This window comes from Saimiri boliviensis, chromosome X (assembly GCF_048565385.1).
Source record: "Saimiri boliviensis isolate mSaiBol1 chromosome X, mSaiBol1.pri, whole genome shotgun sequence".
Lineage (NCBI taxonomy): Eukaryota > Metazoa > Chordata > Mammalia > Primates > Cebidae > Saimiri > Saimiri boliviensis.
Genome location: NC_133470.1, coordinates 19,499,369 through 19,511,525, shown reverse-complemented (window position 1 = coordinate 19,511,525; position 12,157 = coordinate 19,499,369). Strand labels below are relative to the sequence as shown.

The window sequence follows — 12,157 nt, the reverse complement described above, 5'->3', positions numbered from 1 at the left end:
TTGATGGGAATAGCGTTGAATCTGTAAATTACTTTGGGCAGTATGGCCATTTTCACGATGTTGATTCTTCCTAACCATGAACATGGAATGTTTCTCCATCTGTTTGTGTCTTCTCTTATTTCGTTGAGCAATGGCTTGTAGTTCTCCTTGAAGAGGTCCTTTACGTTCCTTGTTAGTTGTATTCCTAGGTACTTTATTCTCTTTGCAGCAATTGTGAATGGCAGTTCGTTCTTGATTTGGCTCTCTTGAAGTCTATTACTGGTGTATAGGAATGCTTGTGATTTTTGCACGTTGATTTTGTATCCTGAGACTTTGCTGAAGTTGTTTATCAGTTTCAGGAGATTTTGGGCTGAGATGATGGGGTCTTCCAGATATACAATCATGTCATCTGCAAATAGAGACAATTTGATTTCCTCCTTTCCAATGTGGATACCCTTTATTTCTTTTTCTTGCCCGATTGCTCTGGCTAGAACTTCCAGTACTATATTGAATAGGAGTGGTGAGAGAGGGCACCCTTGTCTAGTGCCAGATTTCAAAGGGAATGCTTCCAGTTTTTGCCCATTCAGTATGATATTGGCTGTTGGTTTGTCGTAAATAGCTTTTATTGTTTTGAGATACGTTCCGTCAATACCTAGTTTATTGAGGGTTTTTAGCATAAAGGGTTGTTGAATTTTGTCAAAAGCCTTCTCTGCATCAATTGAGATAATCATGTGGTTTTTGTCTTTGGTTCTGTTTATGTGGTGAATTACGTTTATGGACTTGCATATGTTGAACCAGCCTTGCATCCCCGGGATGAATCCTACTTGATCATGGTGGATGAGCTTTTTGATATGCTGTTGCAATCGGTTTGCCAGTATTTTATTGAAGATTTTTGCATCTATGTTCATCATGGATATTGGCCTGAAATTTTCTTTTCTTGTTGAGTCTCTGCCGGGTTTTGGTATCAGGATGATGTTTGTCTCGTAAAATGATTTGGGAAGAATTCCCTCTTTTTGGATTGTCTGGAATAGTTTCAGAAGGAATGGTATCAGCTCCTTTTTGTATGTCTGGTAGAATTCAGCTGTGAACCCATCTGGACCTGGGCTTTTTTTGGGTGGTAGGCTCTTTATTGCTGCCTCAACTTCAGACCATGTTATTGGTCTATTCAGGGTTTCGGCTTCTTCCAGGTTTAGGCTTGGGAGGATGCAGGTGTCCAGGAATGTATCCATTTCTTCCAGGTTTACTAGTTTATGTGCATAGAGTTGTTTGTAATAATCTCTGATGATGGTTTGGATTTCTGTGGAATCTGTGGTAATATCCCCTTTATCGTTTTTTATTGCATCAATTTGGTTATTCTCTCTTTTCTTTTTTATTAATCTGGCTAGTGGTCTGTCTATTTTGTTGATCTTTTCAAAAAACCAGCTCCTGGATTTATTGATTTTTTGAAGAGTTTTTTGTGTCTCTATTTCCTTCAGTTCTGCTCTGATCTTAGTTATTTCCTGTCTTCTGCTAGGTTTTGAGTTTTTTTGATCTTGCTCCTCTAACTCTTTCAATTTTGATGGTAGGGTGTCAATTTTCGATCTCTCCTTTCTTCTCATGTGGGCACTCATTGCTATATATTTTCCTCTAGAGACTACTTTAAATGTGTCCCAGAGATTCTGGTATGTTGTGTCTTCGTTCTCATTGGTTTTGAAGAACATCTTTATTTCTGCCTTCATTTCATTGTTTATCCAGTCAACATTCAAGAGCAAGTTGTTCAGTTTCCATGAAGCTGTGCGGTTCTGAGTTAGTTTCTGCATTCTGAGTTCTAACTCGATTGCACTGTGGTCTGAGAGACTGTTTGTTATGATTTCTGTTCTTTTGCATTTGCTGAGGAGTGATTTATTGCCAATTATGTGGTCAATTTTAGAGTAGGTGTGATGTGGTGCTGAGAAGAATGTATATTCTGTGGATTTGCGGTGGAGAGTTCTGTAAATGTCTATTAGGTTTGCTTGTTCCAGGTCTGTGTTCAGGTCCTGGATATCCTTGTTGATTTTGTCTGGATGATCTGTCTAATATTGACAATGGGGTGTTAAAGTCTCCCACTATTATTGTGTGGGAGTCTAAGTCTCTTTGTAAGTCATTAAGAACTTGCCTTATGTATCTGGGTGCTCCTGTATTGGGTGCGTATATATTTAGGATCGTTAGCTCTTCTTGTTGCAGTGATCCTTTTACCATTATGTAATGTCCTTCTTTGTCTCTTTTGATCTTTGTTGCTTTAAAATCTATTTTATCAGAGATGAGAATTGCAACTCCTGCCCTTTTTTTGCTCTCCATTTGCTTGGTAGATCTTCCTCCAACCCTTTATTTTGAGCCTTTGTGTATCCTTGCATGTAAGATGGGTTTCCTGGATACAGCACACTGATGGGTTTTGGCTTTTTATCCAATTTGCCAGTCTGTGTCTTTTGATTGGGGCATTTAGTCCATTGACATTTAGGGATAGTATTGTTATGTGTGAATTTGATACTGTCATTTTGATGCTACCTGGCTGTTTTGTTGGTTAGCTGATGCAGCTTCTTGATTGTGTTGATGCTCTTTTACCATTTGGTGTGTTTTTGGAGTGGCTGGTACTGGTTGTTCCTTTATATGTGTAGAGCCTCTTTCAGGAGTTCTTGTAGAGCAGGTTTGGTGGTGATGAAATCTCTGAGTGCTTGCTTGTTCACAAAGGATTTTATTTTTCCTTTACTAATGAAGCTTAGTTGGGCTGGATAGGAGATTCTGGGTTGAAAGTTCTTTTCTTTAAGGATGTTGAATATTGGCCCCCAATCTCTTCTGGCTTGTAGGGTTTCTGCTGAGAGATCTGCTGTGAGTCTAATGGGCTTCCCTTTGTGGGTAACCCGACCTTTCTCTCTGGCTGCCCTTAGCATTTTCTCTTTCATTTCAACCCTGGTGAATCTGACGATTATGTGCCTTGGGGTTGCTCTTCTTGAGGAATATCTTTGTGGTGTTCTCTGTATTTCCTGGATTTGAATATTGGTCTGCCTTGCTAGGTTGGGGAAGTTTTCCTGGATAATATCCTGAAGAGTATTTTCCAGCTTGGATTCATTCTCTTCATCACATTCAGGTACACCTATCAGACGTAGATTAGGTCTTTTCACATAGTCCCACATTTCTTGAAGATTTTGTTCATTCCTTTTTGTGCTTTTTTCTCTGTTCTTGCCTTCTCTTTTTATTTCATTGAGTTGATCTTTGACCTCTGATATCCTTTCTTCTGCTTGGGCAATTCGGCTGTTGAAGCTTGTGCATGCTTCACGAATTTCTCGTGTTGCGTTTTTCAGCTCCATCAATTCACTTATACTCCTCTCTATGCTGTCCTTTCTCGTCAGCAGTTCGTCCAATCTTTTTTCAAGGTTCCTATTTTCTTTGCGTTGGGTTAGAACATGTTCTTTTAGCTCATTGTAGTTTCTTACCACCCACCTTCTGAAGTCTGATTCTGTCATTTCATCACCCTCCTTCTCCATCCGGTCTGGTTCCCTTGCTGGTGAGGAGTTGTGATCCCTTTTAGGAGGAGAGGTGTTCTGGTTTCGGGAGTTTTCATCCTTTTTGCTCTGGTTTCTTCCCATTTTTGTGGGTTTATCCACCTGTTGTCTGTCTCTGTCCCAGGGAGTTGGAGCTTTATGAGTTTCCGTTGCACTACTGCCTTTTTTGATTTTTCTTTCAGGTCTGACCCGCCCAGCTAGCAGCATGCCTAGCCTCTGCCTGCCTGCAGGGGCTTTGCTGAGCTGCTGTGGGCTCCGCCCAGCTGCCCTGAGCTCTTCCCTGTAGTCCTTTTTATATGGGCATAGTTAGAACTGTCTTGGCAATGGTGGCCCCGCCTCTGTTATGGTGGATTCTCTCTGTTGTGGCAGGTTGCCTCGGCAACGGCGGGTTGCCTAGGCAATGGCAGCCTGCCTCCGTAGTGGTGGAGAGTCTCAGTAATGATGGAAGCCCCTCCCCCACGGAGCCGGACTGTCCAGGTTCAGCTGTGCTTGGTTTGGAGGGCTCAACCCAGAGGGTTTCCAATTACTGTTTTTGTTTTCATTGTTGTTGGGGGTGGAGGGGTGGGACCAACCGAGCCTGATCACCTGGCTCCCTGACTCAGAGTCTTTTCTTTTAAGTTGAAGGACCCCGCGTTCCGGTCGCTTGTTGAAAAGGCGCCGGGATCTCCCGTGCTGCGACTCACGGAGTCGGCTCGAACTGTGGCGCTGGCTCCTGGCGGATTTTTTGCCTAGGAATCTCCTGGCCTGACTCGCTATTTCAGATGAATGGGCAGCTCTGCCGTCTCAGGGCTCTGCTCGCCAGCTAAGAGGGCTCCCAGACCAGTGGCTTTTGTATGGAGAACCGCAGCAACAGGGTGTGGTCACAGCAGCCGCGCGGGCCAAATCAGCCCCACAGGGGCCAAAACAGCCGCACCGGCTGGGACTGCGACGCTGGCAACCCCTCTGCCTGGGTATCTCCTGGTCTGTGGGCAATAAGAGTTCGTCTGGAAATGCAGCGTCCACTCACCCTCTGTTCTTTCACTGGGAGCTGAAGTCCTGAGCTGTTCTTAGGCGGCCATCTTCCCAGCATTCCCAAAGGTTTTATTCTGCATCTGTGTTTTAATAGTAGAACACTATTCATAATGTTTTCGGTTTCTGTTATAATTCTAAAAGCAAAGCTAGCCCTTTAAAATAAAATTTCCTTAATTATCCAAAACTATAAGGCTGGTTTTAAAGTCAGTTCATTCGTATGTTCATTCAATTGTAATTGCCACTTCATTCATTTCTCCATTCAACTATTCAAAAATTGCTTTTAGCATCTACTGTTTGGCTTATATTTTGCCTAACCTTCAATGAATTTTGTGACCACGATTTTGTTATCTTTATCCTGGCATACAAAGTGAATGACACCTGATGGCCTCCTTGGAAAATGAAGAATCTTGTGCCTCATCCACTTCCATCTGTATATTTAATATGTCTTTCTATTCCTACCCACCTTATCTTTGATTAGCATGTTTAGATTATGTAAATATGTGGGTGAGGCATGGTGGCTCACGCCTATAATCCCAGCACTTTTCGAGGCCCAGGCAGGTGGATCACTTGAAGTCAGGAGTTTGAGACCACCCTGGCCAACATGGCACAACCCCGTCTCTACTGAAAATATTAAAAAGTAGCTGGGCGTGGTGGCACATGCCTGTAATCCCAGCTACTTGGTAAGCTGAGGCACAAGAGTCACTCAATCTCAGGAGGCAGAGGTTGCAGTGAGCCAAGATCTCGCCACTGTACTCCAGCCTGGGCTACAGAGGGAAACTCTCTCTCAAAAAAGTTATGTAAATATATGTGTTAATTTTCTTCAATGTAGAAGATTTTAATTTAGTATAATAAAAACACAGAAGAAAATCACTATATTCACTCTGAGAGAAAATATAACTATTAATATTGAAACATATTTTCCTTGACAGGGCTTAAGTAGCACTGTTCCACAAAATAATAGATATGGGGAAATTATCAAAAAAAACATAATTCATGCTCTTTTAAAATTTGCCACATCAGTGAAACGTTGTGAACAAACATCTATGACTCCTTTCTACATTTAGAGGATATGATTGTAGACATACATTGTCTTGAGAACTCTGTCCCTGTCTTTGTAATGATTATCACCTTGTTTCCAGTCCAGTTTACTCTTCTCTATATAGTCCCAGACTTTATTATCAGATAGCCCTATTGATTCTGAGGGGAAAAAATTATGGAAGATTTTGTGGCGGTTAATTCAGAATAATGTACTGGTCTCCTATAGGTTTTCTCATTTATATATTTTGAACCAGAAGATTCGGCTTTTTCATACTATTTGTTACATTGAATACATGCATGCCTGACTAGATTATGTGTGAAACTGAGCCCCAAACGTGGGTGACCTTGAATAATTGTCCTTTTCTTTTTTGCCTCTCATTTATTCATTGTGATTTTTCGTATCTCATCCATCTCATTATATTGATCTACTTCCCCAACAGAGGAAGTGTTTCATGGAGGGTGAGAGAAACAACTTCAGAGAAAAATAAAATACAGGGAAGGCCCAGAGTCAAAATAAATGGAAGCATAAAGGGTACTAGCAGCAAATAACTGCTTGCCATATTGAGACACTGTGGGAGATTCCCAAGTTGCCCGAAGATGCTATTAAATTCACACTGCCTGACTTCATGCCATTCTCTTAGGATTTACAGCAACTGCCAGAAGCCAATTGAAGTTTTTTCAGGCTGTTCTCTACCTCCTCTTCCATATTCTTAATGTTCCTAAAAACCATTGAAACAAGTTAATGAGAAAGGTTGTAGAAATTTTTTCTTTCAAACCTAGGGTGAAATAATGGCGTCCAAGGGACCGTTTGGGCTCTGTGTGAAGGCACAAATATCTAAGTAATCTCTTAGGGATTTTTTGTTTCAGCAATTACACAAACAAATTTTTAATTAAAATGTTACAATAGAAATAATGATAAGTTTAGTGTGTGGGAGATAAAGCATACAATTTTTAAGCATGCAGATATAGCCAAGCTAATATGCCAGCTATGTTGGCAAGAGATGCTTTTTGCTGAAAGCAGTTTAAATTTTACCCAAGAAGATGATCAGAGTAAATGATGGTAAGTAGTGTTGGGGCAGATGCCCATTAACGTCACTAAAGATCCAGATTCTTTCTCTTTTTGTGTTCCACTCTATTGGGTATATTGGCCTTCGGACTTCATGTTTTGACATCATTATATTGAGGGGAGTTCTATAGCTGCAGTAATGAAGTCCATGAAGAAGGGAAAGTGTTGGTACTGCCACACTTGTTTGATTTATGAGAAAAGCAAAATTTTTCCTAGAAGGGCACTAGTATACAACCCCTTACATCTCATTATTTTTGGCTCATATGTCCACTTCTAGATTCAGGAAGGTTGGTAAGCTGATTTGATGGGTATTTTTATCCTTTATAGTAAGAAGAAAGAAAGCTGAAGGGTTGGGATGGCGATTGGGCAAACAACCAGGAGTATCTCCCACACAAACTAAATTCAGTGGATGTTATGAATCTTTGTTTCATGCACCATAAATATGTGACTCTTGAAGATAAATTTATGAAAAAATAGGTATCATGACAGAAAACTTCCTATAGAATTGCTTATCATGATAAACTATCATTTCTCTATAGAAATCCTTGGGCCGGTTAATAAGGGGAAAGTTGCTATAAATTAAAACTGACATTACAAATGTCAGTTATTTTAAAAGACACAAATGATAGAGATTCTGAAAAAATTATTCGATTTTTTTAATTTAAAAAAATAGCTGCATAAGTTCTATCAAAAGTTTCAAGTTAAAAAATGAATAAATGTCATTGTTTTAAAACAATGTGGTAAACAGAGATTTGAAAAATTAAATGTCATTGGACTTTATAATCATTAGATTTCTAATGTGGATGCCTCTGACAAACAATTAATCAAACTTCAACAGTTGGATGAATCATTCTCATTCTTTGACTTTGTTACCTGGGGCATTTTCTTTTTTAATTGCAGACTGAATATATTTCAGATGAGTTTGATAATTATTGATGAGTGAATTGCACAAAATTGTGAAATTTGGTTTTACTTGGATAAGAAAAGTCAAACAATTGAGCAATTAAATTCATTCAATAAACTGCACTTCTGGAAAATCAGCTTGAAATGACATTGAGGAATCTAATTTAATTTCTACATATTGAGTGCTAACATAACCATGGACCAAGGATTTTGCATCACACACTAGTATTTGAAGTTAGAAAAGAGTTTAGAGATCATCTTCTGTCATTTCAGATCATGCACGGTGGAAGTAAATGAGGTTTACATTAACCCCCTTAATTCTTTATATAAAGAACTTTAGAGGAGATTAAATGGTTTGATCAAGATACAGTACTATAACCAGTTAGTCAAATCAATAGCTGGAAGCAAATTGGCTTAACTCTTGCATCAATATGCAATCCACTAGTTTTATATTTTTCTGTAAATTAGGATCACATCACTATTTCACTTGCTACATTATAAACTACATCAGAAAACTGATTGGGATAAAAATTGCAGATCAACCACAATTTCTAAATGATGCTAATATATGAGAGGTATGAGGTTAAGGGACCTGCATATACATTTTAACAATAGCCAGTTACTGCAAAAAATCAGTAATTCACCTAGCTAGAAGTAAACGATATGTTGGACTTAAAAGAAAAACGGCAAGATACCTAATCAAAATCAGATGACAGTGTAAAGACTCTCTGTTGTATTTCCTCTCTATTGTGTTCTCTAAGAAATCAGTTTGACAGGAGGACAATGAAAATATTTGTTGAAGTCAGATGATTGAGTTCTCATCTGGGGAGTTATAAAGGTAGTTAGAGAAAGAAAGGTTTTTTGTTAACCACATCTGTGTTCTCTTACATTTGCTGGGGTCAGAGTTTCCTTGCAAGGCTAAAAATAGTTTTCCATTTTTCCCAACGGGAGTATTTTTGTGTGTGTAATTAAATACAGGATAATAACAATAGCTAATATTTAGTAAGCTCTTTATTTGTTTCTCGAGCTGTAACTCATGCTTTGAAGGCTTTTGCTTACTTGATTTTGACAAAAATTCTGTGAGACAATATGGTAGTCATTAGAGCTGATCACAAATATTTCTTATTCTGCTGGGAAATGGTAAGAGTGTTCTCCCTTGGAGTTAAGTATGGTCGTATGTCTTGCTTTTAGACAATTATATGTAAGTGAAAGTGATGATTGTCATATCTATGTGGCATCTTTAAGGACCAATATGCAATTCATCAGGATCTCTCTGCCCTCTGCTAGTGCTACTAGCAGTGTTCCAGAGAGTGTGCTCTATTAGCCTGTGTCTTAGACCCACTGGAGTACAGTTCTTAGCTGCCTTGCAATAGAAATGTGGAGGAAGTGGGAAATTAACTTTGAATTATTTGTTACTGCAACATAACCTAATTCATTCTTACTGGTACATGTAATTATTATTTCTATTTTCTTCAATTTATAGGGGAAGAAAATGAATATAAGTAGTTTGTCAATGATGACACCATTAGTTAAGTAGAACCAGGATGCAGTCCAAGCAGTCTGACTCCAGAGCTCACATGCATAACTACCAATTTATATAGCTATGGTAATACACTTTGTTTTGAATAAGATTGTCCATTAATATGATGCAGAGTCCTTTACTTAATTTATGAGTGGAGAGAGGTGATTATTACTTTTAATTCACTTACAAATACTTACAAATATTTTTAATACTTACAAATCACCCATGTGTAAAGCCCACTGCTTATTCCATCAATAGTATGTGGCTGAATGTTGTTGCCCTCAGGGAAGAAAAGAGTCTAGAGAGGTCATCAATACATATTTTTAGGGGTCTTTTGAAAATATTCTGGTATTAGTCTATTTGGGCTGCCATATCAGACTGAGTAGCTTAAATAATAGAAATGTGTTTTTTGCACGGTTCTGGAGATAGGAAATTCAAGATCAAAGTTCTTGTCAGTTTCGTTCCTGGCAAGGGCTCTCTTCCTGGCCTGTAGTCAGTGACTTTCTTGCTATGTTCTCACACAGCAGAGAGTGTGTGTGGGGGTGTCTCTTTCTTTTCTTATAAGGGCACCAGCCCTATCAGATTAGGGCCCCACCCTTGTGACCTCATTTATCATCTCACAGACCTTATCTCCAAATATAGTCACACGGAGGGTTAGAGCTTTAATATATAAATCTGGCCGGCAGCAGGGATGTGGGACACAAACACTCAGTCTGTAACAATCTCCTAGGAACTATGAGCAATTTGAGAAATTTTAATAATAAAGACTTGTTCTCATATATTGTCCAGTATATCCTGTCTCTGTAAATGCAACTGAAAGGAAATGTCAATGAGAAATATTCTATTAATTCATTTATTTGCTTATTCAGTACATCTATTGAGCATCTATCATGTGCTAGATTATTCTAGACACTGGGGTATAGCAATGAACAAAATATTTTTTTATCTTTCATTTAATTTATATATTAATGGAGGAAAACAGATACAAAATAACACTACACAAGAGTGATATATTAATAAAAAATAAAGCAAAATAAAGGTATACAGAATGATAGAGTCCACAAATGCTACTTTGTCAATTCTCTCAGATGAGATGACTTTTTTGCAGAGGCCAAAATTTGTAACTTTAACTTTTTAAATATTAAAATTGAAAAGATAATGAGAGAGCATATTCTTGAAGTCCTTTATTTTACAGATTGATAAAGTAGGATCTAGAACAGGGGTTGACAAACTCTTTAAAAGGCCAGTTAGTTAATATTTTCCATTTTGCATGCTAGACAGTGTCTGTCATAACTAACCAATCCTGCTATTGGAGCACAGAGATAATACATAAACAAAATGTGACTGTGTTCTAATAAAACTTTATTTATACAAACAGGCAGTTGGTAAGATTGTCTTTCAAGCTATAACTTGTCTACCTTTCATCTAAAAAACTGAAATGACTTTCTCAAGGTCACACATTTGATGGGTGATGACAGAAGAGATGACAAACATGTTTCTTCTGTGGTTGAAAACAACAAAGGCATCTTTAGATTATCACAAGTAAAAAGGATTAAATAAAAAATAATATGTCAAGGGTGAAAAAAGTACCCACTTAACTGCTGGCACCTGAATTTATTTTAAAGAGGGAATGGCCTTTGTTTAGGAAAGCAGGTTGATAAGCTATTTCTGGGAGAAGGTGACACCCCGAGGGCCTGGTTTAGCAGGAAGCAGTAAAAGAAAAGACATGGCTCAATGACTCTGCATTAGAAACGAACAGAAATTAAGGGAAGAGGAGGGAGAAGACAAGGACAGAGAGAGTAGAGAAAGGGAAAGAGTGAAGAGCCAATCAACAGAACAGAGTGAGCAAAGGCATCTTAAGCAAAAGATGTGTAATCAATTTTAATTGACTGAATTGCCACAATGCAAACCTCGTATTGTCCTTCAAAGTTAAGTAAACTGATGCACAAATCAAAGGACTTTTATGAATGGGTTTTTGAGGATGTATATGTGGGAGTAGGGAGAATTAAGGAAGCTGAGTATCTTGTCTGGGCCAATTCTTTTATGTGTGTGGCATTTAATTAAATCCCAACCTTCTATAGCACAACCATCTGTTTTTGCTATTCCTGTAGTTAAACACTGCCAGAGAAAGTCCTGTTACCAGAGAGTATTGGTCCAGTTATAAATAAAAAAACTCTCCAACTTCAAAGTGCCTGTAGACTCTTCTACTTTTTGCAATAGCTACTTCAAACCTTTACTCAAAGCTTTAAGCTTTCTCCTCCATCTCTCCAGTTTATCAGACTTAATCTGACATTTTAAAAGAAAGGAGAAGGCATCAGATGGTAACTCTTTTATCTTTCCCTCACCCATCAATCAAATCTCTACCTTTGAAGTATCCTTCTTCTCTTCTATGAAAAGAGAGGGCTGGCTCTTCCCCTATATAAGTTCATGCCACCTCATGAACTATACATGATTTGTTATCTCTTACCACTCTCATATTCTACACTCTCTCATAGAACTGAATCCTTCACATCAGGACTTAAGTTATTACTATTTAAAAAAAAAAAACCCTTCTCTGCCCCATATGCCAATACTGTCTATTAGCCTACCCCTTTTCTCTTCTCTACCACTTAGCTTCTTGAAGGAGTTGCTGGAACAGCACTTTACCATCTCCGTTAGCTTAAAATCTCTCGGATCACATATTAGTAGTCATGTTTTTTTTTCAGGGATGCATCTCTAACCTCCTACACTAGATAAAATCTTATTTTATGTTTTTGTACCACCATACTCTCCCCCATCATAGCATGTATCATTCATAATGTTCTATTGTGTGATTATTAATGTCTTCTCCCCACGCTAGCCTATTGTTTCCTCTACAACCAGCCCAGTTCCTCACACATAATGTAGTGTAACAAATAATAGGGCCTCAATAAATAATTGTTAAATGAATAAATAAATGAGCAATGCCATCACTGTATAAATATTTTATAAACATTTTGTATCACATACAAATACAGAATAAACAGGAGAGTAGAGCCAATAGTGACCATGACATTATAACCTCTTTGGGAATATGCAGAAATTTAGGAAATGGCATCGAACTTTGTATAAGTCATGAAATTAAAGTTTAAACAAACTTTT

At 38.2% G+C, this 12,157-nt stretch overlaps 1 long non-coding RNA gene across 3 annotated transcripts in view; it reads left to right on the top strand.

Moving 5' to 3' along the window:
* The window catches only part of LOC141582777 (uncharacterized), a 1,185,669-nt gene that overhangs the window by 759,038 nt on the left and 414,474 nt on the right, over positions 1–12,157 (top strand). The window lies entirely within an intron of this gene.